General features: G+C 44.5%; 1 protein-coding gene across 3 annotated transcripts in view; it reads right to left on the reverse strand.

Annotated features, from left to right (window-relative positions):
- MGAT4A (alpha-1,3-mannosyl-glycoprotein 4-beta-N-acetylglucosaminyltransferase A) overlaps positions 1–1,937 on the reverse strand; it is a 108,382-nt gene extending 106,445 nt beyond the window's left edge. For all 3 annotated transcript variants that reach the window (XM_075563208.1, XM_075563207.1, XM_075563209.1), the window contains exon 1: positions 1,839–1,937. The gene's annotated coding sequence lies outside the window, so the exon portion shown is untranslated. The remainder of the gene's footprint in view (positions 1–1,838) is intronic.
- Between the last annotated feature and the right edge of the window lie 10,275 nt (positions 1,938–12,212).

A 12,212-nucleotide genomic window follows, 5' to 3' on the forward strand; every position in this document is an offset into this window, starting at 1 on the left:
TATACAAAATACTGGAAACAGGAAGCTATTAAGCTCAGGCGTGAAGGAAAAGATACTTACAATGAAATCTATTGGCAAGTAAGACTTCAAATTTTGCAAGAAAGCTATTAGAGTATTTGACTCAGTAGGAATGGAGACATACACTTCTAGTTAATGAAATTTAACCATACAATAGAAAGCCAGTCGCCAGACAAGAGCAAAGCTAATGATCTATATCCTGCTAAATCACAAGAAGCAGTTCACAGGCTGGCTTCTAAGATATCATCAGGAGCCTTTCTGGATTGACTGCCTAAAAACCAAGTGACCCAAATTCTTAACAGCATCATGTCTCCATTTGAAAATTTTTTAATCTAACATCTTGCTCTATGCCCTCTGAGACCATCCTTTAACATATTTGAATCTCTAACCACAACAATAAATGGTAGGGTCTAAAATGACTAATCATTTTCACCATTCTACCAAAATATGAATGGAACTTTCAACTCTAGACCTTAGACTGAAAAAAAAAAAAAAAAACCAAGTTATTAACAGTTCTTAAAGGATGCTGCCCTTCATTTTACTAGTGGATTTGAACAGTTTATTTTACTTTAAAGTGTCCTCCGGGTTCCCTGGCTGACACCACTTGGCTGAACATTAGACTATACCTACAACATCCTACAGGCAGAACAGGGTGCCTGGAAAAAATTGTGAGATACATGACATACTCCCGTAGAACTTTTATCTAACTTTTCTAGACGGATTAATATGTTCCTTTAATACAGTTTATAGCATTTCACAATGCAGTACGTTTTCAGATTTATACATGTGAGCCAAAGAATCCTAGACCACAATAACCTATTAATACGACAAACTGTCTTTTAACATTCTAATTTTCTTTTAACAATAAATCCCAAAAGGCATATTACTTGACCCCAGATTTGAGGTTAAATCCAAACTAATGACGTTATCATTTATCAAAGAAATTGTAAGACTGCTGAAGCCCAACATTAAAATATAGAGAAATCTTTATTTAAAATGTATATGGAAGTAGAATGTATATATCCACACAGATACCGCAATTTGAATTGTAACCATTGAATGGGTGCCCCAGGAGGATAACAAGGCAAGAATTAAAAAGTGGGCACACTGGTGGTTACGGTTGTCAGCGTTTGAGGTGTCACCTGGCACATTTAGTGGCATCACCTAGGCACAGCCTAAGGGTCCTGCCGAGGAGGGAACGGAGGTCCAGGTGTGTGGGGAGGGTGGGGGTGGCGGTGGTCCTTCACACTGGACCACTCGCTCCTCTGCAGGGCTGCACACCTCCTCAGCCTGGGCGGGAATAGACCCTGCCTCTAGGTCCGGGACCGCCTTGCTGGGCCCCACCTGACCGGCTGCCCCCGGAGGCCCTGACTCCCAAGCAGGCGGCAGGGCAACCGAGGGCCCTCCGGCTGCCCGGTCCTAGGGGCAACGCTCCCTTTTCCCAGCCCACCCTCCAAACCCACACTTTCCTCCACTTCCCCCAAAGTGCACGAGCCCCGCCGCGCGGGCGCGCTCCGGGCACGTACGAGGAGGCGGGCCGGCCGGCCGACCCCCGGAGAGCGCCCGGCTAAAAGGGGCTGTGGCCCCGGGCAGCGGCGCGGCCCCGCGGCCCCTCGGGCCCAGCTCGCGTCGCGGGCTGGCGGCGCGTGCGGCGCGCGGTGCGCGAGCTCCGTTACCAGCAGGTGGATCTCCGGCCACCTGGGCGCCGCAGAGCCCGGCACGGCGCCGCCCCTCAGCCGCGCGCCCCTCAGCCGCGCGCAACCGCCCCGCGCCCCCGCCTGCAGACCGCCCGCGCACCGCCGCCGCCGCGAGCCCCTCACCCGCCGCCGGCGCCGCCAGTGCCGCTGCTGCCGCCGCCGCCGCCAGTGCCGCCGCCGCCGCTGAGGTTGCCGCTGCCGCCGCTGCTGGCCGCTCCGCCCTCCCGGCCTAACTCCGCCCCTCTCCCTGCCCCCAGCGGGAGCGCCGCGGCGGCCCCGCCCCCTAGCCCCGCCCACGCCCCCGCCAGCCATTGGCCGCTGGCTTCCGGGCGGCCGGCCACTGCGCGCCCCCCAGCGGCCGCGCGGCTCCCGTCAGTGGCCCCGCAGGCTGTCACTTAGAGGCGCTGTCTCGCAGCCTATATATTCTCGTGAGATCATTTCCCCCCCGCTTTTATTTAACGTCCCCGCGGGGTCGGGCTCGACGTCTTGGTGTCCTGTCGCAGGAGAGGCACGCGCCACAGGCTCCCCGCCGCCACATCTGGCTTTGGCGGAGCATCCTCGATCGCGCCTTCCCCCGTCAGCTCCCGCCGCCGCGGCCCTCGGCCTGGGAAGCATTCCCGCCCTAACCCAGCAAGAACGCCTGAGGCCCCGCCGGTCCGGGCAGGCCGCCGCAGCCCCAGCGAGGCGCATCATTAGCCCCAATTTCCAGAACTCGGCGAGAAGGACCGATTTAAGCCACTAGGAAGAAGAAACAACTAGGATTCCAATGCAGGTTGTTCGGGTGCTGACCCCTGATTTTCTACTGCACCTCGCTCTCCTGCCCCCTTTCTCTTAAGCACCATGTTCTAATATATCACCGGGTCAGAAATGTGAGGCTAACGTTAGTTCCAAATAGATAACCATCTAGAGAAAGCCCGGGTGTGGGGGGCATATTTTTCTCAGTATCCATGTGTACGATTGCTTGCACTGATGATTGTCATTGCGCCCGGCATCATTTGGCTATCTGCCATACACCAGACTCGTTACTGCAATGTTATTTATCTCATTTCAACCCGTTTTCATCTGAGGAAACTGGAGCTCAGAAAAGTTAGAGCGTTTACTCAAGGTCGCACAGCTGGTAATTGGTAGGCACACAAGGAATGTGTTCGCTTAACAACCACAATAATCCTTACAGCAACTCAGCAAGGTAATGTTTAAAGGGAATTGGGCAAAGATGCAAGGGAGACCGACATCCTGCATCCTGTCAAATTCCCAAAGTAACAAAAAGGCACTTTGTGGGAAACGGTAATTAGGCTTAAAACCATTCAATTAGAATGGTTTTGGGTGTTTTTGTTTATTTTGTATTTCCTGCAAAATTTATTTTTGTCTCAAAACAAAAAACCAAAAAATCAAACTCACTGCCATCAACTCAATGCCAACTTTATAATGACCCTGTAGGACAGGTTAGAACTACCCCATGTGGATTCCCAAGACTGGGTTCTTACCGGAATAGAAAGCCTCATCTTTCTCCTGAGTTTGACTGGTGATTTTGAACTGCTGACCTTGAGGTTCACAGCCCAACAAATAACCACTATGCCACCAGGGCTCACACCTCTCAGGATAATGTTGTTAGGTGCTATTGAGTCAGCTCTGACCCACAGGAACCCTGCACACAACAGAAGGAAACACTGCATGGTCCTGCACCATCCTCACAGTTGTTTCTGTGCTTGACCCCATCATTGCAGCCACTGTTTGAATCCATTTCACTGAGGGCCTTCCTCTTTTTGCTGCCCCTCTGCCAAACATGATGTCCTTCTCCAGGGACTGATCTCTTGACAATTTGTCCAAAGTATGTAAGATAAAGTCCCACCATCCTTGCCTCTAAGGAGCACTCTGGCCATATTTCTTCCAAGAAAAATCGGTTTGTCCTTTTAGAAATCCATGGTACTTTCAATATTCTCCAGCACCACAATTCAAATGCATTGATTCTTCTTCAGTCTTCCTTATTCGATGTCCAACTTTCACATGCCTATGAGGCCATTGAAAATGCTGTGGCTTGAGTCAGGTGCACCTTAGTCCTCAAAATAACATCCTTCCTCTTCAATATTCTAAAGAGGTGCAGCAGATTTACCTAATGCAATTTGTTTTGTTTTTTTAATCTGTTGACTGCTGCTTCCATAGGCATTGACTGTGGATGCAAGCAAGATGAAATCCTTGGCAACTTCATCATTTTCACCATTGATATGATGTTACCTATTGGTCCAGTTGTGAGGACTTTGGGTCTTTCTTACTTTCAGTTGTAATCATACTGAAGGCTACACAGTTCTTGATCTTCATCAGTAAATGCTTCGATTCTTCCTCTCGGCAAGGCTGTGTCATCTGCACAGTACAGGTTGTTAATAACCCTTCCTCTACTCCTGATGCCACACTCTTTTCCCAGCTTTCCTGATGACTTGCTCAGCATAACTAAAGTATAGTGAGAACATACAACCCTGACACATACTTTTCCCGATTTTATGCCATGCAGTATTTCCTTGTTCTGTTCACACAACTGTCTCTTGATCCATGCACAACTTCCACATGAGCACAATAAAGTGTTCTGGATTTCCCATTTTTCTCAAGGTTATCCATAATTCATTATGGTCCAGACAGTCAAATGCTTTTGCATAGCCAATGAAACACAAGTAAACATCTTTCTGGTATTCTCTGCTTTCAGCCAAGATCCATCTGATATCAGCAGTGATATCCCTTGGTCCACGTCCTCTTCTGAGTTGGACCTGTCAATGTATTGCTGCAACTATGGTTGAATGTTCTGCAGTAAACTTTTAATTTCATATGATATCAATGATACTATTTTATAATACAAGGATTCTATTGGATCACCTTTTTTTGAAATGGGTACAAATTATTCTTTTCCAGGCAGTTGGCCAAGTAGCTGTCTTCCAAATTTCCTGGCCTGGACCAGTGAGTGCTTCCAGTGCTTTGTGAGCTTATTGAAGCATTCCAATTGGTGTTCCATCAATTCCTGGAGACTTGGTTTGGGCTAGTGCTTTCGGTGCAGCTTGAACTTCTTCCTTCAGCACCATTAGTTCTTGCTCATATGTTACCTCCTGATATCGTGGAATGTTAACTAATTCTTTTGGGTACAATGATTCTGTGTATTCATTCCATCTTCTTGTGGTGCTTCCAGCACCATTCAGTATTTTGTCCAAGAATCTTTCTACCTGGCCACTCAAGGCTTGAATTTTTTCTTGAGTTCTTTCAGGTTAAGACATGCTGAGCATGTTTTGGTTTTTTAATTCTAGGTCTTTGTACGTTTACTTATTTTCCTTCGTCTTCTTGAGAAGCCCTCTGCCATTTTCTGTTCAGCTGATGACCTCATTTTTTCCATTTGCTTTCCATTGCTACTCTATGCTTAAGAGCAAGTTTCAGAGTCTCTTCTGACACCTACTTTGATCTTTTCTTACCTTTTTCATGGCTTTTGGTTTTCTTCGTGAATGATGTTCTTTATGTAATTCCACAACTAATCAGGTTTCTGTCACTCATGTTCAATGTGTCAAATCTGTTCTTGAAGCACTCTTGAAATTCAGATGGGACAGACTCAAGGCCATATTTTACTCTTGTGGGCTTCTTTTCATTTTCTTCAGCTTTAATATGAATTTACGTATGAGCAATTGATGGTCTGTTCCACAGCAGCCTCTGACCTTGTTTGAACTACTGGTATTGAGCTTCTAAGGGTCTCTTCCCACAGATATAGTCCATTGCATTTCTGTGTAATGCACTTGGAGAATTCCATGTGTATACTTTCCTTTTGTGTGGTTGGGAAAAAAAGGAATTGCTAGAACAAGTCATTGGTTTTTCAAAAAGTCTATCACATGATCTCCAGCTTTGTTTCTATTCACCAAGGCCATATTGTCCAATTACTGTTCCTTCCTCTTGGTTTCCAATTTTTGTAAGCCAATCACCAATAATTGTCAACAAATCTTGATGCCATGTTTGATCAATTTCTGACTGCAGTTGTTGATAGAATTCTTCCATGTCTTCATCACCAGCTTTTGTGGTTGGTGCATAATTTAACTAATAATTATATTGATTGGATTTCCTTTAGGGCAGATATATATGATCCTATCACAGACAGCATTGTACCTCAATATTCATTTTGAAATGTCTTTTTTGACGATGAATTCCACACCATTCCTCTAGACTGTGTTCTTCCTGGCACAGTAAATTATATCATTTTCTGTTTCAAAATGGCCAATATCAGTCTTTTTCAGCTCACTAATGCTGAGGATATCAATCATTATGCATGCTGTTTCATTTTTGATGACTTCCAATTTTTCTTAGACTCATATTTCACACATTCCAAGTTCTAGTCATTAGCAGGTTTTTGCAGCGGTTTGTCTTTCCCTTGAGTCGTGCCTCATCAGCAAATGAAGATCCAGAAAACTCCATTCTCACAGACTGTACCCTGCTCCCATCTCTATAGTCAATTCCACTCTGAGAAATCAGTTCCTCCGCAGTCACATTTCAAGCGCCCTCCTGCTCAAGTGACCCATCCTCTAGCACTCTCTCCAACAATGCTCTACTTTGATTCATCAGGCCTGCAGTCTCTGACAATGTTTCAAAGCTATGCCTACAGTTTTCGGGGCTACTTCCTTCAAAGTGGGCAGCCAATTCCTTCTTTGTTGTCTGTTCTGAGTCTGGAAGCTCCACTGAAACCTGTTCACTGAGTGACCCTGCCAGCATTTGAAACACCAGTGACAGAGCTTCCAGCAGCACAGCCACATACAAGCCACCACAGGACGACAAACTGACAGGCAAATGGTGGCTCAGGACAATAGTAATCAAATTAATAATCAGCTCCCAAGGTGAGCTTTTTCTTCCTGTTGAAGAAAATTAAAGGTCCAAAAAGAGATGCATAATAGCCACATCCCTATAATCCTCTACCACTTAGAAGGAACAGACAGAAAGGTTTGTCCACGCTCACACAATATGGACACAACTTGGACATAACATCCATTAACAACTTTCCCTTTGCTCTAAAAGTCTGAGACACAGCTTCTTGTATTATGATAAAGACATTGCCAAGCGGCAAGTTTGTTGGTAACAGAGTAAATCATTGAGACCAAGACATTTGGTAAATTTTTTTATACATCCCACTTAAAATTTCTCTTGTGAATGACTCACCCTAAACTTTGCTATACCAAACCCAAACCAAACTCACTACCATTGAGTCAAGTCCAACTCATGGCGACCCTGGGACAGGGTAGGACTGTCCCTGTGGGTTTCTGAGACCGTAATTCTTTATGGGATTAGAAAGCCTGCTCTTTCTCTTGTGGAGCGTCGGGCGTTTTCCAACTGCTGACTTTTCATATCATAGCTCAATGTGTAACCAACCATTCCACCACCTGGGCTTCTAGGTCTTGCTGTACATTGTACATTAAGAGCGGTCTCTAAATGCCGGACAAGGAGGACTCTGTTCTCGACAGATAAAGAAAGAATTGTCATTTGGCAAATGACCGAGCTCCCAACCATTTTCATAGGACTGGTCAAAAGACCATTAGCACAGGCAGCTATTTATCCCCATTTCACAGAGGAATGAATTTAGGCTCTAAGAGATTAATTAGTTTGAAAAATACAAATAGTACTTATGTAACTAGTAAATAAATGATTGAGCCAGAATTCAAATCCAGATCTTCTTGATTCCAGAACCTGCGGGAATGCCTCTGTCAGAATCAGCACTAAGCTGGGTCCTTTGAAACCGAAGTCAAATATACCCACTCTCCAACTTCTCCATTTCTGACAGCAGCCATTTCCCCTATGGCACTCCTTCAAAAACTGACAAAATTGTGTTGAGTGGATGACTATTAAGAAGCTGTGTTTCTATCTTTTTCTCTTGGTGAGGCGAGGAAATGAAAGCACTCCAACATTCTGCAAGCAGAGGCATATGTCAGAAGAGCAAGGCAAGTGGGAAAGGACAAGCCTTAGGTACAGATTCCAACAAGATTATTCAATAAGACAGCAGGAATTCCCCCTGGATGCTGGCTAGTGGTGGAACTCACCCAGAAGGTTAAAAAAAACCAAAACAGAAAATGCATGTGTGTGCGTGTGTGTGTGTGTGTGTGTGTGAAAGAGAGAGAATTGTTAATCCACCTGGTAAACAAAGACAGTTCTAGAAGATTGTTGCATAGTTAAACTTGTCACAAACCACATTCCAGCTGCAGAGTCTGGATTGTTGTTAGTTGTCCTACAAAAATGGAATGACATACAATACATGTCTCTAAGATATGGGTTGATGACCCGCCTAAGTTTACAGAATACACAATCCTGATTTTCCTAGTTACGTAGATGGTATTGTTTCAATTAACAATCAAAGTGAGGCAGTCCAAAGTCCACCAAGTCACATCCTGCATCTCCATCCTCTCGTGTTTTCCTGCTTCCATGATGATTCTCCTTCTCTGCTTTAAAAAAAATTTTTTTTAATTTAGCTATCTTTTTCCTTAGTGCTTCCACAATTTCTCTTTTTGCCTTCTCCAGGCCTTTGCTTTATGGTGGAATTAAGGGAATAGTTTAGTTAAGAAGTTCTTCGGCCTGGAATTTCATCATTCCATGTTTTGGTGTATAGTAGTTATGCAGTGAGTTGCTAACCAGAAGGTTAATGGTTTGAAACCACCAGTCACTCGTAGCAATCTTATACACAACAGAACAAAACACTGCTTGGGCCCTCTCTTATAGCCACTGTGTCACCCACCTTGAGGGGCTTTGCTCTTTTTTTTTTTTTTTGCTGATGTCATTCTCCAGGGACTGGTCTCTTTTATTAATGTGTCCAAAGTACATGAAACAAAGTCTCACCAGCCTTACATCTAATGAGCCTTGCTTGTGGCTGTATTTCCTCCGAGGCAGATGTGTTTGTCCTGCTGGAAGTCTGTGGGACTTTCAGTAGCTGTGGCTACACCATAGTTCAAATGCATTCGTTCTTCTGAGGTCTCCCTGGTTCGTGCCCAGCTGTCACATGCAGAGGAGGTGATTGAAATACCGTGGCTCGCTATTAAGTGACACTGAAAATACTGTGGTGTGGGTCAGGTGCACCTTAGTCCTCAAAGTGACATCTTTGCTCTTTAAAATTTGAAAGGATTCGTATGCAGCAGATTAGCCCAATGCAACACATTGTTTAATTTCTTGACTGCTGTGTCCATGAGCATTGATTATGAAACTTAATAAAATCCTTGACAACTTCAGTATTTTCTCTGTCATGATGTTGTCTATTGGTTCACTCGTGAGAATTTTTGTTGTCTACATTGAATTGCAATCCATACTAGAGGCTGAGTTATTCGAGTACTGCAAACCGTCTTGAGCAACCCTGGTGGTGCAGTGGTTCTGCATTGGACTGCTAACTGCAGGGTCAGCAATTCAAAACCACCAGCCACTCCTCTGGGAACAGAGCTGGCTTTCTATAAAGAATTACAGTCTCAGAAACCCCTAGGGACAGCTTGACCCTGTTCGTAGGGTTCCTATGAGTTGGCACCTACTTGATGGCAGTGACTTGGTATTTTGGTCAAGCCTTTGTGGTTGTCAGCAAGCAAGCTTGTGTCATCTGCATGTCTCCGGTTGTAAACTGGCTCTCCCAGTACTGCGGTGGCGTTCTTCTTCTTATCGCCTTGGAGTAGTTGCTCAGCATACAGACTGAGTAAGTGTGGTGGAAGGATGCAACCCTGATGCACAGCTTTCCTCATTTTCACTCACTCAGTTTTCCCTTGTTCTGTTCAAATGACTGCCTCTCTTGGTCCATGTACAGATTCCGTATGAACACCATCAAGTGTTCTTGTTAGAATATATGTAGTAGGAAAGTCAGACAGAGAGACTCCATGGTGGGAGGCAGGTTTATTCAAGGACACTAGAGAGAAGGGGCTCTGGCTTGAGTGAAAAGGCCTGCTGTACAGACTGGCAGGGTTTCATGGAACCAGTCGAGGGGGTAGTCTTCAGGGACAATTGTGGGCAAGGCATTGTGGTTTGGGCTATTCTGGGAATCAGGGTCAGCTGCAGACAGGCGGGAGCTTACTGAACATAATGTTCCTTCAGGTGGGTGGTTGTATGGTTTGCAGAAGAATATTAGGGGAGGGGAGGGGAGGGGAAGGGAGGGGAGGTTCTGTGAGACATTCTCCTTTCAGCTCTGGAGTTTCCATTATTCGAACTGTTATCCATAGTTCGTTATGATCTACAGTTGAATGCCTTTACATGACCAAGAAAACACAGTCTCTTTCTGAGGTTCTCTGCCTGCAACCAAGATCCAGCTGACCTCAGTACTGCTAGACCTATTTCCACATCCTCTTCTGAAGCCAGCTTGGACTTCTGGCAGCCCCCTGAGGATGTATGCCTGCAGCTGCTTTGGAATTATCTTCAGAAAAATGCTTCTAGAACAGTACTCTTTTAAAGGTTTATCTATGCATGCAAACTGACAAAAGTTAAAGAACTGAAGAAAATGGGGGGGTGGGGGTGGGCAGAGAGAATACATTGTGGGAAAACAATATTGGTAGGGATAGTTTAGTAATACAATGTGAAGTATGGAATCAATGTCAGTTTTCATATAGGAATTGTGAATGGATGTATATTTGGTGGTGTACACATATATTCCACAAAAAAATTTGAACAGGCTCAAGAAGCAGGAGTGGCAGATAAAATAGGCCCATTAATCAGACCTCAGGGCAGAGAAGGCTTCCTGGAGGTGACATGTGGCCTAAAAGTCGAGTGCACTGGATATTAATCCCTTCCTTCTATGTTTTTATTGTGAGCACTTATTGGGTCTTTGACTGCAATAATCAGCTGATGAGAAATCAAGTACAAGGTCTCTAGCTCTCTTCTTCCCGACCCCAGCCTTTTCCAGGCATTAACAATCAGGCTTGGGCCACTTCTAAATGCTTGTAAAGGTTGTGATTCTGGCCTCTTGGTAATTCGCTCGAGGAGGATCTTTCTTCAGTGTACAGTCTTCAAGAGAATCGCATCAAGAGGTTCCCCTGGTTTTTTTGTTTTGTTTTGGTTTGTTTTCAGTAGTGTGTGTAGGGGTGGTGGGAGACATCTTATTTTCATTGACACACTGCACACTATTGCTTGTGTCTAGGTAACTGAGCACAACTGATGCCAAGAACAAGGATGTGAGATTGCCTGTCATTGTTTCTACCAAAGGGAAAGACTAAGTTGATTCATACACTCGGAGTTTATTCTGCAAGCACAAAACAGAAGGAAACAGTGGTGTTTGTAACCTCCAAACGTTCAGTGAAAATCAAGCAAGTTATAAACATTAAAATATGTGACTAAAAACAAAAATAAGTTTTGCAATGATCTCAAGAAATAATCAGCAGGTTTTCAATGATCACAAGATCCCAAACAATGTGACAAAAGAGAAATTTTACAGGAAACAATTGATGTCTACATTTCAGCAGGGGGTTATCAGACCACCAAGTGATACCTACATGCCTCCAGGAGTTGTCAGAGATCCCACACACACACACACACACACACACACACACCCTAAGGTCTTATGCCCATCATTAACCTAAATAGCATTGCTTGCCTTCTTACAGAGCAAGGCTCTCCCTACTAATTAAGCTTAAATGAGATTTTATCTGCAAGGGATGGGCTGTTATATTTTGGGTTGTTCACAAAATAAATCTGAAATTACATTATATTGCTAGCATTTGGGTTACCAGCAGGCTAACTCCCTCTATCAGAGTTAGGACTAGGGTGGGTAATAATTCTTTTGTTACCTGAGAAGCCGTTTACAAACTACCCATGATATGTAATCAGACAGAAGCATGAGGCCCAAGGAAGTAGGAACAGAGAACTGAAAAACAATCACAGGGAGCCCTGTTTAGATGATGGTCAGCAGGGGAAAATCATTTTTATCTTTTCTTTCTTTTTTTTCTTATCTTTTCTTTCTCTTCTCCTTTCCCATCCCTTTGGTCATCATTACCTGAAAGACAGATGCTTTATTCACACATACAGACTGTGAGGGCAGATGTCCAAGGACTTAGTAGTTCTCCAGACAAGAGCTGCGTTGTAGCTATGTGCTTATGAAGTTATAAGACTTTACCATGGCTCATTGTTGAAATCAGTGGTGTGTACATATGTGTGGAAAGCATTCTCCAAAAAAAACCCGAAAACAAAAGAAAATCCAATCTTCCTCCTGGGACCGGCTCCCTTCCACGCATTGGTAGAACCATAAGCAGTGCCTCCTGGCACCAAAAGTCTGGGCCAAGAGAGCTCAGAGGCTTCGAAGAACCCTTATTCCTTCACAAGAGTCTTAGCTACACCAAGAAAGCGGGATGGCTTGTTTGATTACAGTCAATGTGCACTGTGAAAACAGTGTGCGAGCTTTGGATTTTTTTAATTAAAAAAATTTTTTTTACTTTTATTTTTCTTTCTCTGAGAATGTGGTCTTTCCAAAAGATGGAAATCCATCCATGCACAAACCCCGTGCCAGAAGTTCAACTGTGCTACTTTACCAATTCCTTTCAAATAGGC

The sequence above is a fragment of the Tenrec ecaudatus genome, chromosome 11 (genome assembly GCF_050624435.1).
Source record: "Tenrec ecaudatus isolate mTenEca1 chromosome 11, mTenEca1.hap1, whole genome shotgun sequence".
Classification (NCBI taxonomy): Eukaryota; Metazoa; Chordata; class Mammalia; order Afrosoricida; family Tenrecidae; genus Tenrec; species Tenrec ecaudatus.